Source organism: Ovis canadensis, chromosome 19, assembly GCF_042477335.2.
Source record: "Ovis canadensis isolate MfBH-ARS-UI-01 breed Bighorn chromosome 19, ARS-UI_OviCan_v2, whole genome shotgun sequence".
Classification (NCBI taxonomy): Eukaryota; Metazoa; Chordata; class Mammalia; order Artiodactyla; family Bovidae; genus Ovis; species Ovis canadensis.
In genome coordinates, this window is record NC_091263.1 from 38,029,317 (window position 1) to 38,041,922 (window position 12,606).

General features: G+C 40.5%; 1 protein-coding gene across 3 annotated transcripts in view; it reads right to left on the minus strand.

Moving 5' to 3' along the window:
* The window catches only part of CNTN4 (contactin 4), a 1,043,858-nt gene that overhangs the window by 168,259 nt on the left and 862,993 nt on the right, over positions 1-12,606 (minus strand). The window lies entirely within an intron of this gene.

Below are 12,606 nucleotides of genomic sequence, written 5' to 3' on the forward strand. Positions count from 1 at the left end.
TACAGAAACTCTCTTTAATGTTACATAATAACCTAAATACGAAAAGAATTTGAAAAAGAATAGATTCATGTATAACTGAACCACTTTGCTGTACACTTAAAACTAACACAATATTGTTAATTACCTATACTCCAATATAAAATTTTAAAAGCCCTTTTTCCTTTTTATGAAGGTTTGGAAGCCAAGCTCTTATTCGGTAAACAAGGGTAGACGCTTTCTTATTCAAGGAAAAATATTTTAAAGCCATTTTAGAACATCATTTCTTACACAACAACTAACATATTGATTGAAAATCATTCTTATATGTTTTAAAAGCTTCAACTGCTAAACCCTTGTTAACCTTCCTTGAGCAGCTCTATCTGTATGAAGATAATAAGACGCAAGCATTTTTAAATATCTGTAACTGTAAGCACTTTGAACTTCGTACATTAGTCCAAGTTAGAGATATTTCATTTTATTTGGCATAATGTCTTGAACACTCATACAAATTTGTGAAAGTAGTGTGTGGTGGTACAATGTTATATTTGATTGAGTAACTTTGTTATGAGATCAAAATAGTTGTTTAATTGACAGAAGAGAGTCATTAAACTGTGAGAATTCTGGAATTCCAGTGGTTACAAAATGGTAGCACCCACTAGTAGTAATTATTAGGTCATCAGTTCTTGGAAGGCAAAGACTATGAATCAGGGATCTTGGACCTAGCACAGTCCTTGCATAAAGTAGATGTTCAATTGATATATGCTGAATTAATGTATATTGTAGGAGAGAACTCAGGAATTCAGTTCAAGACAGGAAATGCCCTTCTCATGATGCTTCACCTGGATATCAATGACTTCTTGAACTTCATGGCCTGTGTACAGGATACTCCGTCCTCTGTGGAGTTGGACCTCAGTCAAATGAAGCAGGATTATCCAAGAAACAATTCAGGCTATCTGTACACTTGTCCCTTAAAATCCAATATCCATGGAGAGACTGGTTCCAGGTACCAAAATTCATGGATGCTTAAGTCCCTCATTTAAATAGCAGGCTACAATGAGTACAGCCAGCCCTCCATAACTGGCATGTGTAGAGTGCTGGCCGTACTCTTTCACCGTGTGAACTGGTGTGATGGTAGATGGTTAACAACTGACAAAACAAAACACCAAAGAACTTGAGTTTTGAGCTTTCCAATTCCTAATTTTCTAAGTGTAGGGTTGAACCAGAAGCAGCATCACCTGGCAACTTGTTTGAAGTGCAAACCCTCAGGCCCCACTCAAGAACTACTATGTCAGAAATTCTAGAGGTAGGGCTCAGCTTTGTGTGTTTTAATGAGTCTTCCAAACAATTCTGATGCATGGTAGAGTCTGAGAATCAGTACCATAGAAAAACCTAATTACCTTCTGATCTGATCAATTAGAGCAACAGAACTTCTACCCATTGGAATCATTCCTGAGTGACTAAGGAATAAAGAGTCCTGGAGTCTCTACCAAGGACTAGTTTGTAGGGAGGATGGTATCAGGTCAGTTCAGTTCAGTCACACAGTTGTGTCTGACTCTTTAAGACCCCATGGACTGCAGCACACCAGGCTTCCCTGTCCTTCACCAACTCCTGGAGTTTGCTCAAACATGTCCATCGAGTCAGTGATGTCATCCAGCCATCTCATCCTCTGTTGTCCCTTCTCCTCCTGCCTTCAATCTTTCTCAGCAACAGGGTCTTCTCCATTGAGTCACTTCTTCACATCATGTGGCCAAAGAATTGAAACTTCAGCATTAGTCCTTCCAATGAATATGCAGGACTGATTTCCTTTAGGATTGACTGCTTGGATCTCCTTGACTCAAGAGTCTTCTCCAACACCACAGATCAAAAGCACCAATTCTTTGGTGCTCAGCTTTCTTTATAGTCCAGCTCTCACATCCATACATGACTACTGGAAAACCCATAGACTTCACTAGACAGAACTTTGTTGGCAAAGTTATCACTCTGCTTTTTAATATGCTGTCTAGGATGGTCATAGCTTTTCTTCCAAGGAGCAAGTGTCTTTTAATTTTATGGCTGCAGTCACTATCTGCAGTGATTTTGGAGCCCAAGAAAATAAATTCTGTCACTGTTTCCATTGTTTCCCCACCGATGTGCCATGAAGTGATGGGACTGGATGCCATTATCTTCGTTTTTTGAATGTTGAATTTTAAGCCAGCTTTCTCACTCTCCTCTTTCACTTTCATCAAGAGACTCTAGTTCTTCACCTTCTGCCATAAGGGGATGGTGTCATCTCTGTATTTGAGGTTATTGATATTTCTTTCAGCAATCTTGATTCCAGTTTGTGCTTCATCCAGCCCAGCATTTCACATGATGTACTCTGTATCTAAGCTAAATAAGCTGGGTGACAATACACAGCCTTGACATACTGCTTCCCCAATTTGGAACCAGTCTGTTGTTCCATGTCTGGTTCTAACTGTTACTTCTTAACCTGCATACAGATTTCTCAGGAGGCAGGTCAGGTAGTCTGGTATTTCCATCTCTTAAGGAATTTTACATAGTTTGCTGTGATCCACAAAGTCAAAGGCTTTGGCATAGTCAATAAAGCAGAAATAGATGTTGTTCTGGTAACTATCTTGCTTTATCTGTGATCCAGTGGATGTTGGCAATTTGATCTCTGGTTCCTCTGTTCTTTCTAAATCCAGCTTGAACATCTGGAAGTTCTCGGTTCACGTACTGTTGAAGTCTCCCTTGGAGAATCTTAAGCATTACTTTGCTAGCGTGTGAGATGAGTGCAGTTGTGCGGTAGTTTGAGCATTCTTTGGCATTGCCTTTCTTTGGGATTGGAATGAAAACTGACCTTTTCCACTCCTGTGGCCACTGCTGAGTTTTCCAAATTTGTTGGCATATTGAGTGTAGCACTTTTACAGTATCATCATTTAGCATTTGAAATAGCTCAACTGGAATTCCATCACCTCCATTAGCTTTGTTCCTGAGGCCCACTTGACTTCACATTCTAGGATGTCTCGCTCTAGGTGAATGATCAGGGTTATCTGTGTCATGAAGATCTTTTTTGTACAATTCTTCTATGTATTCTTGCCACCTCTTCTTAATATCTTCTGCTTCTGTTAGGTCCAGACCACTTTTGTCCTTTATTGTGCTGATCTTTGCATGAGCACAATATCATAATTTTCGCTGGGTATCTCTAATTTTCTTGATGAGATCTCTAGTCTTTCCCATTCTATTATTTTCCTCTATTTCTTTGCACTGATCACTGAGGAAGGCTTTCCTAGCTCTCCTTGCTATTCTTTGGAACTCTGCATTCAGATGGGTATATCCTTCCTTTTCTTCTTTGCCTTTAGCTTCTCTTCTTTTCTCTTCTTCTTCTCAGACAACCATTTTGCCTCTTGGCTTTCCTTTTTCTTGGGGATGGTCTTGATCACCACCTCCTGTACAATGTCACAAACCTCTGTCCATAGTTCTTCAGGCATTCTATCAGCTCTTATTCCTTGAATCTATTTCTCATTTCCACAAGAGATTTGATTTAGGTCATACCTGAATGGTCTAGTGGTTTTCCCTACTTTCTTCAATTTAAGTCTGAATTTGGCAATAAGGAGCTCATGATCCAAGCCACAGTCAGCTCCTCGTCTTGTTTTTTTCTGAATGTATAGAGTTTCTCCATCTTTGGCTGCAGAGAATATAATCAATTGATTTTGGTATTACCCATCTGGTGATGTCCATTTAGAGAATTGTCTCTTGTGTTTTGGTAGAGGGTGTTTGCTATGACCAGTGCATTCTCTTGGCAAATCTCTGTTAGCCTTTGCTCTGCTTCATTTTGTACTCCAAGCCCAAACTTGCCTGTTACTCCAGGTACCTCTTGACTTTCTACTTTTGCATTCCAGTCCCCTATGATGAAAAGGACATCCTTCTTTGGTGGTAGTTCTAGAAGGTCTTGTAGGTCTTCATAGAACTGTTCAATTTTAGCTTCTTCGGCATTAGTGGTTGGGGCATAGACTTGGATTACTGTGATACTGAATGGTTTGCCTTGGAAACGAATAGGGATCGTTGTGTTGTTTTTGAGACTGTATCCAAGCACTGCATTTCAGACTCTTTTGTTGTATAACTATAATGGCTACTCCATTCTTCGAAAGGATTATTGCCCACAGTAGTAGATATAGTGGTCATCTGAATTAAATTCACCCATTCCAGTCTATTTTAGTTCACTGATTCTTAAAATGTAGATGTTTACTCTTGCTGTCTCCTGTTTGACCACTTCCAGTTTACCTTGATTTATGGACCTAACATTCCAGGTTCCAATGCAATATTGCTTTTTACAGCATTGGACTGTACTTCCATCACCAGTCATGTCCACAACTGGGTGTTGTTTTCACTTTGGCTCCATCCCTTTATTCTTTCTGGAGTTATTTCTCCACTCTTCTCCAGTAGCACATTAGGCACCTACTGACCTGGGGAGTTCATCTTTCAGTGTCCTATCTTTTTGCCTTTTCATACTGTTCATGGGGTTCTCAAGGCTACTGCAGTGGTTTGCCATTCCCTTCTCCAGTGGACCATGTTTTGCCAGAACTCTCCACTATGACCCGTCCATGTGGGTGGTCCTACACAGCATGGCTCATAGTTTCCTTGAATTAGACAAGGCTGGGATTCATGTGAGGGATGATTGTATGGTACTGGGCTATTAAAGAGCTCCCCTGGTGACTCACAAGCAGCAAAATTTGAGAATCACTGAAATAGGGTTTACTGGTAATTGTGCAGCTGTTTGTATTATAAGCTTTTGGTATGGATACTAGTTTAAAACAGAAAACAAACAAACAAAACAAACCCCATACTTCGTATTGCTACAGTCATTTCAGATTTGCAGGAAGTTTTCACATGTGATCTCTTTTAGTTTTGACAGTGACACCCTCATTTTATTGATTGGTGAAGGCTTAGTAACTTGCTAAAGATATCAAATTTGTGTTTGAGATCCACATGCATTGCTTTCCCTCTTCCTGATGAGTTAAGTAAAGCTCCTATCAGACAATATTTGGGTAAGAAAGGCATCCCTCCTCTCACTGGATGCTGTTCACACTCAGCACATTTGATTGTAATCTGGCTCAATGAGGCAATTGAGAAATCAGACTTAGTTGCAGATGAGCACTTGTGAAAATCCCTGTGAAATAACTTTGAGTTTAGCTTTAGTGTTTTTCTAATTTGTAGTCCAATCATTTGGACACATGGCAAATTAACCATATAACTGCTCAAGCGTGCACCTCACTTTAATCGACCATCAGTTCCTTAATGGCATCGGAGTATCCTGCCAGGGTCTGATGTCTTCCACCACAGAGGCCAGGAGAATGCCCACGGTCCTGAACCATCAGACAGGAACTCCTTGGACCAAGGCTACTTCTATCCCTTATACAGTCCTGCAAAGTCAGGTCATATTCAAGACCACTGGGAAGACACTCAGTTGCTCTTAAGGGCAGTGTATCCCATTTCAAAATCAAAGATACTCTAGTGTGTATAAAATAGACAGCTAGTAGGAATCTTATGTTTAGCACAGGGAGCTCAGGTTGATGCTCTGTGATAAACTAGAGAGGTGGGATGGGGGACGGATGGGAGGGGGATCCAAGAGTGAGAGGATATATGCATACATATGGCTGATTGACTTCGTTGTACAGCAGAGACTAACAGAACATTGTAAAGCAAGTATACTCCTATGAAAAAGAAAAAGTAATAATTATGATAATAATTTGATTCACTGTAGATCATTTGACAACAAAGGAAAGCAGAAAAAAAGGAAAAAATATCTCCCATATTCCTACCCAATAAAAAGACAGTCTAGTGACACTGGTGGTTATGATCCAGGCCAGCTGGACACAGCACCCAAACATCTTGCTCGAGCACAATCACTTCTCTTCTGTAGAGGATGCTGCTGGTACCTCACATGGATTCTTTTTTCCGGCCCCAGATGCTGTGAGAATTGGTTGCTTACCAACTCCAGCTGCCCGCTTCCCCGGGAAGTTGACTGGGAGGTTTTGCTCCATATACCCTGCCATTACTAGCACCACTTGAGGGGCAGATCAATGAATGACCGATGAAGAGATTTTAAAAAAGGTCAGCCTCCTTGCCTGAGGTGGGAATAGCTCTGAGATGCACTTATGCTCAGACATCACCCTCTAGAATGTGATATAGGCTAGACTTTACCTGAGACCATGTCCCTGCTCCCTGCCCTCCATCCCGCTCCCTAGCCTGCTCTCTCTTATATGTTTTGCTCAGAGGACACTCCCCCAGTGACTCACAGGTACCTAACCCCTGCCTCAGTTTTGGAGGTCTTAGGCATACTCTATCCTTGCTGTTCTTGTTGAATCACTTAGTTGTGTCGGACTCTTTTGTGACTCCATGGACTGTAGCCCACCAGGCTCCTCTGCCCATGGGATTTCCCAGGCAAGAATCTTGGGGTGGGTTGCCATTTCCTTCTCCAGGGATCTTCCCAGCCCAGGGATTGAACCCACATCTCTTGCAACGCAGGTGGATTCTTTACCACAGAGCCACCATATATATATATAGGATGACACTGGTATTCTGTATGGAGCAGCACAGAAAATTTCAAGTTTGGTTGTTCAATCAGCATCCCCTGGTACCAACATGATCATCTATCTGAGTGGACACAAACATCAGACATGAATAGAAATATTCCATTAGAAAAGTTATCTTAATAAAATACTTAATTTGGCTTTTTAAATTGTATTTCTTTTGTAGAAGATTCAAATCTCCCTAAGATTATAAGACTCGGTTCGCTGTTCCAATTCCAGCACACTTTTCTATGACCCAGGGAATTTTGTGGTTGCTCATGGGTGTACATCACACAAGTGAATCTCATCCATGACAGAAGCTAACATAGGAGAAAAAGTCTGGAAACAGTTGCCTTGAGGAGTAATAAACTATCAACTGTGATAGGTCAGTCACAAATAAGGATGTACTATTTCTATTTTAAAGTACTCATCACCAGGCTACTCTAATATACTGACCTCAAGCTAAAAGTCTACGGCATTTGCGCACCCAGTGAGTAAATCACCCAGCACCTAGGTTAATTATTTAGCAGTTTCAATCCATTAAATATAGATACATTACATATACATTAAATACCCAGACAGAATACATAAAACAAGACTAAGGGAAAAGCCTATTAAACATATGCTTCCTAACCATCTTTTATTCATGACCTTAAGGCTGTTTCCCAGCACGAAAGGGAATCTCCTCTCTAGCACTGGAGGATGCTGATAATGGATCAATAGCTGCAACCAGCATACTTCTTTTCTTCCTTATACTGAAGTATCTTGTTTTCACTTTGTTTCTTGGTTCAATTCAACCTCCCTAAGATTCTAATACAGGTAATAACTAATCCGTTATTAAATCCATAAGAGTCAAACTATTACCACCCAGCAAGAAACAAAGTGACTTGTGAAACATGATTGTATTAAAGCTTACTCAACCAATATTCACATATGTGTATTTTTAAATAATCAAATGTCTTCTCCTTCATTCATTTAATAAGAACTCTAGGGATTTACTCATTCAATACTTAACTGCCTTTTAATTCACTTGGAATATACTAGTGTGATTTTTCTGGGGCAGGAAAAATGGGACATTAAATAAAGAACTTCTAAGCTTGTTCAATATCTTCCAAAATTGGCCCTTAATTAATTTTTTCATATTCCTCTTTCAAGTTTAAAGTTTGCCAATACACTTTATATATTTGAATTACAATTTCTGAGAAACATTTAGGATTTTCTATGGGCAAGAAACTATTTAGATGTTTTATAACTTTTGTTCAGGCCTTTTCACTCTGCACTGTTGCTGGTTCCTTTTTTCCTTTTGCCTGTATAAATAGAAATTATTTTTCAAGGTTCACCTGACTAGCTCAGTCCACTGGTCAAACTCTCTTTCCTGAATTTCTGGAAGACTTTCTATTTGCATCACTTGTCTGGAATTGAATAATTTACTGACATGTCTTACAGTTCTTACACTCAATAAAGCTGAGATCAGGGAGAGGGGTTAAATAACTTCTCAGGCATTTCATCTTTACTGATCTTGCTTGCTTATCTCAAGGGAATTAAAAAAAGGACTCAGACCAAGAATTCAAATGGAATTAGTTCTAACTGGAAATGACTTGAAATAAACCTCTGAATATAAGAGTTGAATCAGTGATTATTACCTCATAGGCCTCGAACCCTTGGTTGAGGGAAGAGAAAGGATCTGGTGAGGATCCTAGGATATGCATAGCAGGTAGATATATAGACACAAATATAAGTTGGCCTTCCCAGGTGGTGCTAGTGATAAAGAACCTGCCTGCCAATGCAAGAGACATAAGAGACACAGATTTGATCCCTGGGTCTGGAAGACCTCCTGGAGGAAGGCATGGCAACCCATTCCAGTATTCTTGCCTGGAGAATCCCATGGACAGGGGAACCTGGCAAGGTTCAGTCCACACGATCGCGAAGAGCTGGACACAACTGAAGTGACTTAGTGTGCACATGGATATAGATATGGATATCTAGAGAGGGATGTACACACACACACACATCTCACTGTTGTCGTTCAGTTGCTCAGTTGTGTCCAACTCGTTGCAACCATGCTGTTATGCTCCTCTCTGGGTAAGTGCTCTAGAAAAAAATCAATTAATAGCCTTTCTCACTTCAGGCTCTGCTTTTGGGACTGTAGTCATCCTCTATCTTTACTCCATGATTACATCCTGTGATTTCCAGTCATTTGTTACCATCAAATTTTCTTATTTTAACAAAAGGACCTACAAAATCTTTTATAATTATAATGGCATCACCAGACTTTTAAACTGGACAGCTTTCGCCTGGAGGGTCTAAAGACAATGTGATTCATTCCTGAGGCCACACACCCTCCACTGTAGCTGTTTTCTAACCAGTTGACACTATGTTTAACAAAGAATACACTTCTTTCTGCAGAACATTCTACCGTGATCTACCTTTGTGAACTGCACTCCACAACAGTCAGCTCCAACTACCAACAATCAGAGCCCACTTGGCCAGGATGGGACCATTGTACTTGTCCTGGGAAGCTGGAATTATCGTTCTTAACATTTATAGTGGGGAAGGTATGTGTGTGGGGGACATCCTTACAGTAGCCACACTGATGTTGACTCCAAGAGCACAGAATCCTCCACGCCCTCTTTTGAAAAAGACTGCAACTTCATGAATCCTCAAAAATTCTTATCTTTGACTGGGTGTTGGTTCAGGTAAAGAAGCTGGTGAGGACAACAATTATGGAAGCAGCTCCTTTCTGTTTTACCTTGCATGGGTGGACTAACATTCAACTCAGGAGCATCCACTTAATCCATGTCAGATCCACATGCCAGGCACCAAGAAGTGCTCTGCAGAAGGGCAAGTCAGGACTCTGAATCTGGGCAAATTATCAGGACTTACGGAATCAGCTCTCTCTGTGTGTTGCTTTTCTCTTATTTATAACCTTTCTATTATGCTCCAAGAAGAACTGCTACTTAGACATTAAAGATAAATTCTGAAGTCAAAGTAAAGATTTGTCTATAAGACAAATGCAAGTTGATGGTCTGGAGTTTTTTTTATTTTTTAATGCCTAAAGCTTTCTTAATTCACTTAACCACTATTTTCAAAGATTTACTTCACTCATTAATTCATTTTTAAAAACAGGCTCTCAACTCCTTCATCACTTAGTGCAGTCATTCATTCTTACTTTCATTCAATATTTAATGAGTACATACTATGTGCTTCAATATTGCATTAAGTCCTGATAATTAAATGAGCGAAACCAAGTATGGTCATTGACATCACAGGCAAGTTAAAGTGCAGTGAGAGAAAAAGACAGAGAAATCACATTAGCAAATGTAAGTGCAGCATGATATCAAGGACATTAAAAGGCAGGATGAAAATTGTAACAGCAGGAGCTGACCTGGGCATAGAGCCAGGTATGACTTCCTGAGGAAGCCAGTATGGAGCTGGGAGAGGCAGCCTCAGTCCAGTTCAGCTCAGTTCAGTCACTCAGCTGTCTGACTCTCTGTGACCCCATGGACTGCAGCACACCAGGCTACCCTGTCCATCACCAACTCCTGGAGCTTGCTCAAACTCATGTCCACCGAGTCAGTGATGCCATCCAACCATCTTATCCTCTATCATTCCCTTCTCTGCCTGCCTCTAAACCTGTCCCAGCAGCAGGGTCTTTTCCAATGAGTCAGTTCATCCCATCAAGTGGCCAAAGTATTAGAGTTTCAGCTTTAGCATCAGTCCTTCCAATGAATATTCAGGACTGATTTCCTTTAGGATGGACTGTTTGGATCTCCTGCAATCCAGGGACTCTCAAAAGCCTTCTCCAGTTCAAAAGCATCAGTTCTTTGGCACTCAGCTTTCTTTATAGTCCAGCTCTCATATCCATATATGACTACTGGAAAAACCATAGTGATGGACAGGGAGGCCTGGCGTGCTGCAATTCATAGGGTCGCAAAGAGTCGGACACAACTGAGTGACTGAACTGAACTGAACTGAACTGACTAGATGGACCTTTGTTGGCAAAGTCATGTCTCTGCTTTTTAATATGCTGTCTAGGTTGGTCATAACTTTTCTTCCAAGGAGCAAGCATCTTTTAATTTCATGACTACAGTCACCATCTGCAGTGATTTTGGAGCCGCCCAAAATAAAGTCTGACACTGTTTCCACTGTTTCCCCATCTATTTTCCATGATGTGATGGGACTGAATGCCATGATCTTCATTTTCTGAATGCTGAGTTTTAAGCCAACTTTTTCACTCTCTTCTTTCACTTTCATCAAGAGACTCTTTAGTTCTTCACTTTCTGCCATAAGGGGTTGGTATCATCTGCATATCTGAGGTTATTGATATTTCTCCCAGCAATCTTGATTCCAGCTTGTGCTTCTTCCAGACCAGCGTTTCTCATGATGTACTCTGCATATAAGTTAAATAAGCAGGGTGACAATATACAGCCTTGATGTACTCCTTTCCTGATTTGGAACCAGTCTGTTGTTCCATGTCTAGTTCTAACTGTTGCTTCCTGACCTGCATACAGATTTCTCAAGAGGCAGGTCAGGTGGTCTGGTATTCCCATCTTTTAAAGAATTTTCCACAGTTTGTTGTGATTCACACAGTCAAAAGCTTTGGCATAGTCAATAAAGCAGAAGTAGATGTTTTTCTGGAACTCTGTTGCTTTTTTGATGATCCAGCGGATGTTGGCAGTTTGATCTCTGGTTCCTCTGCCTTTTCTAAATCTGGCTGGAACATCTGGAGGTTAACAGTTCACATACTGTTGAATCCTGGTTTGGAGAATTTTAAGTATTATTTTACTAGCGTGTGAGATGAGTGCAATTGTACAGTAGTTTGAAAATTCTTTGGCATTGCCTTTCTTTGGGATTGGAATGAAACTTTTCCCAGCTTTGTGGCCACTGCTAAGTTTTCCAAATCTGCTGGCATATTGAGTGCAGCACTTTCACAGCATCATTTTTTTAGGATTTGAAATAGCTCAACTGGAATACTTTTACCTCCACTAGTTTTGCTCATAGTGATGCTTCCTATGGGCCACTTGACTTCACATTCTAGGATGTCTGGCTCTAGGTGAGTGATCACACTATTGTGGTTATCTGGGTCATGAAGATCTTGTTTTGTACAGTTCTGTGGATTCTTGCCACCTCTTCTTAATATCTTCTGCTTCTGTTAGGTCCATACCATTTCTGTCCTTTATTGTGCCCATCTTTGCATGAAACATTCCCTTGGTATCTCTAATTTTCTTGATGAGATCTTTAGTCTTTCCAGTTCTATTGTTTTCCTGTATTGCTTTGCACTGATTACTGAGGAAGGCTTTCTTATTTCTCCTTGATATTCTTTGGAACTCTGCATTCATATGGGTATATCTTTCCTTTTCTCCTTTGCCTTTAACTTCTCTTATTTTCTCAGCTACTTGGAAGGCCTCCTCAGACAACCATTTTGCCTCTTTGTATTTCTTTTTCTTGGGGATGGTCTTGATCACTGTCCCCTGTAGAATGTCACAGATCTCTGTTCATAGTTCTTCAGGTACTCTATCAGATTTAATCCCTTGAATCTATTTGTCACTTCCACTGTAAAGGATTTGGTTTAGGTCATACCTGAATGGCCTAGTGGTTTTACCTACGTTCTTCAATTTAATTCTGAATTTTACAATAAGGAGTTCATTATCTGAGCCACAGTCAGCTCCTGGTCTTGTTTTTGCTGACTCTATAGAGCTTCTCCATCTTTGTCCGCAAAGCATATAATCAATTCTGAGTTGGGAAGAAGTAAATGAAATGAAGAGGGGACAGAAAAGCATTTGAGGCAGAGGGAACAATGTGGACCAGTGAACTGTGGAGGAAGAGAAGGCGGTGAACAAGCAGCTCAGAAAGCTCAGTACTGCTGAACAGAAGGAAAGGGGCACATGTTGAAAGATGGAGCTGGAGGGGCATAGTGTATAGTGTATAGTCTGGAAAATTTATATGTGAAAGAACAAAACGCACTCAGCCTGACATGCAAACAAACCTGTCCACCTAAGGCAGCTCTTCCTCTCTCCAAGCTCAAGTTTATACCCAATCAGAGAGACAGCAACAGACACCAACACATTTCAGAAACTTT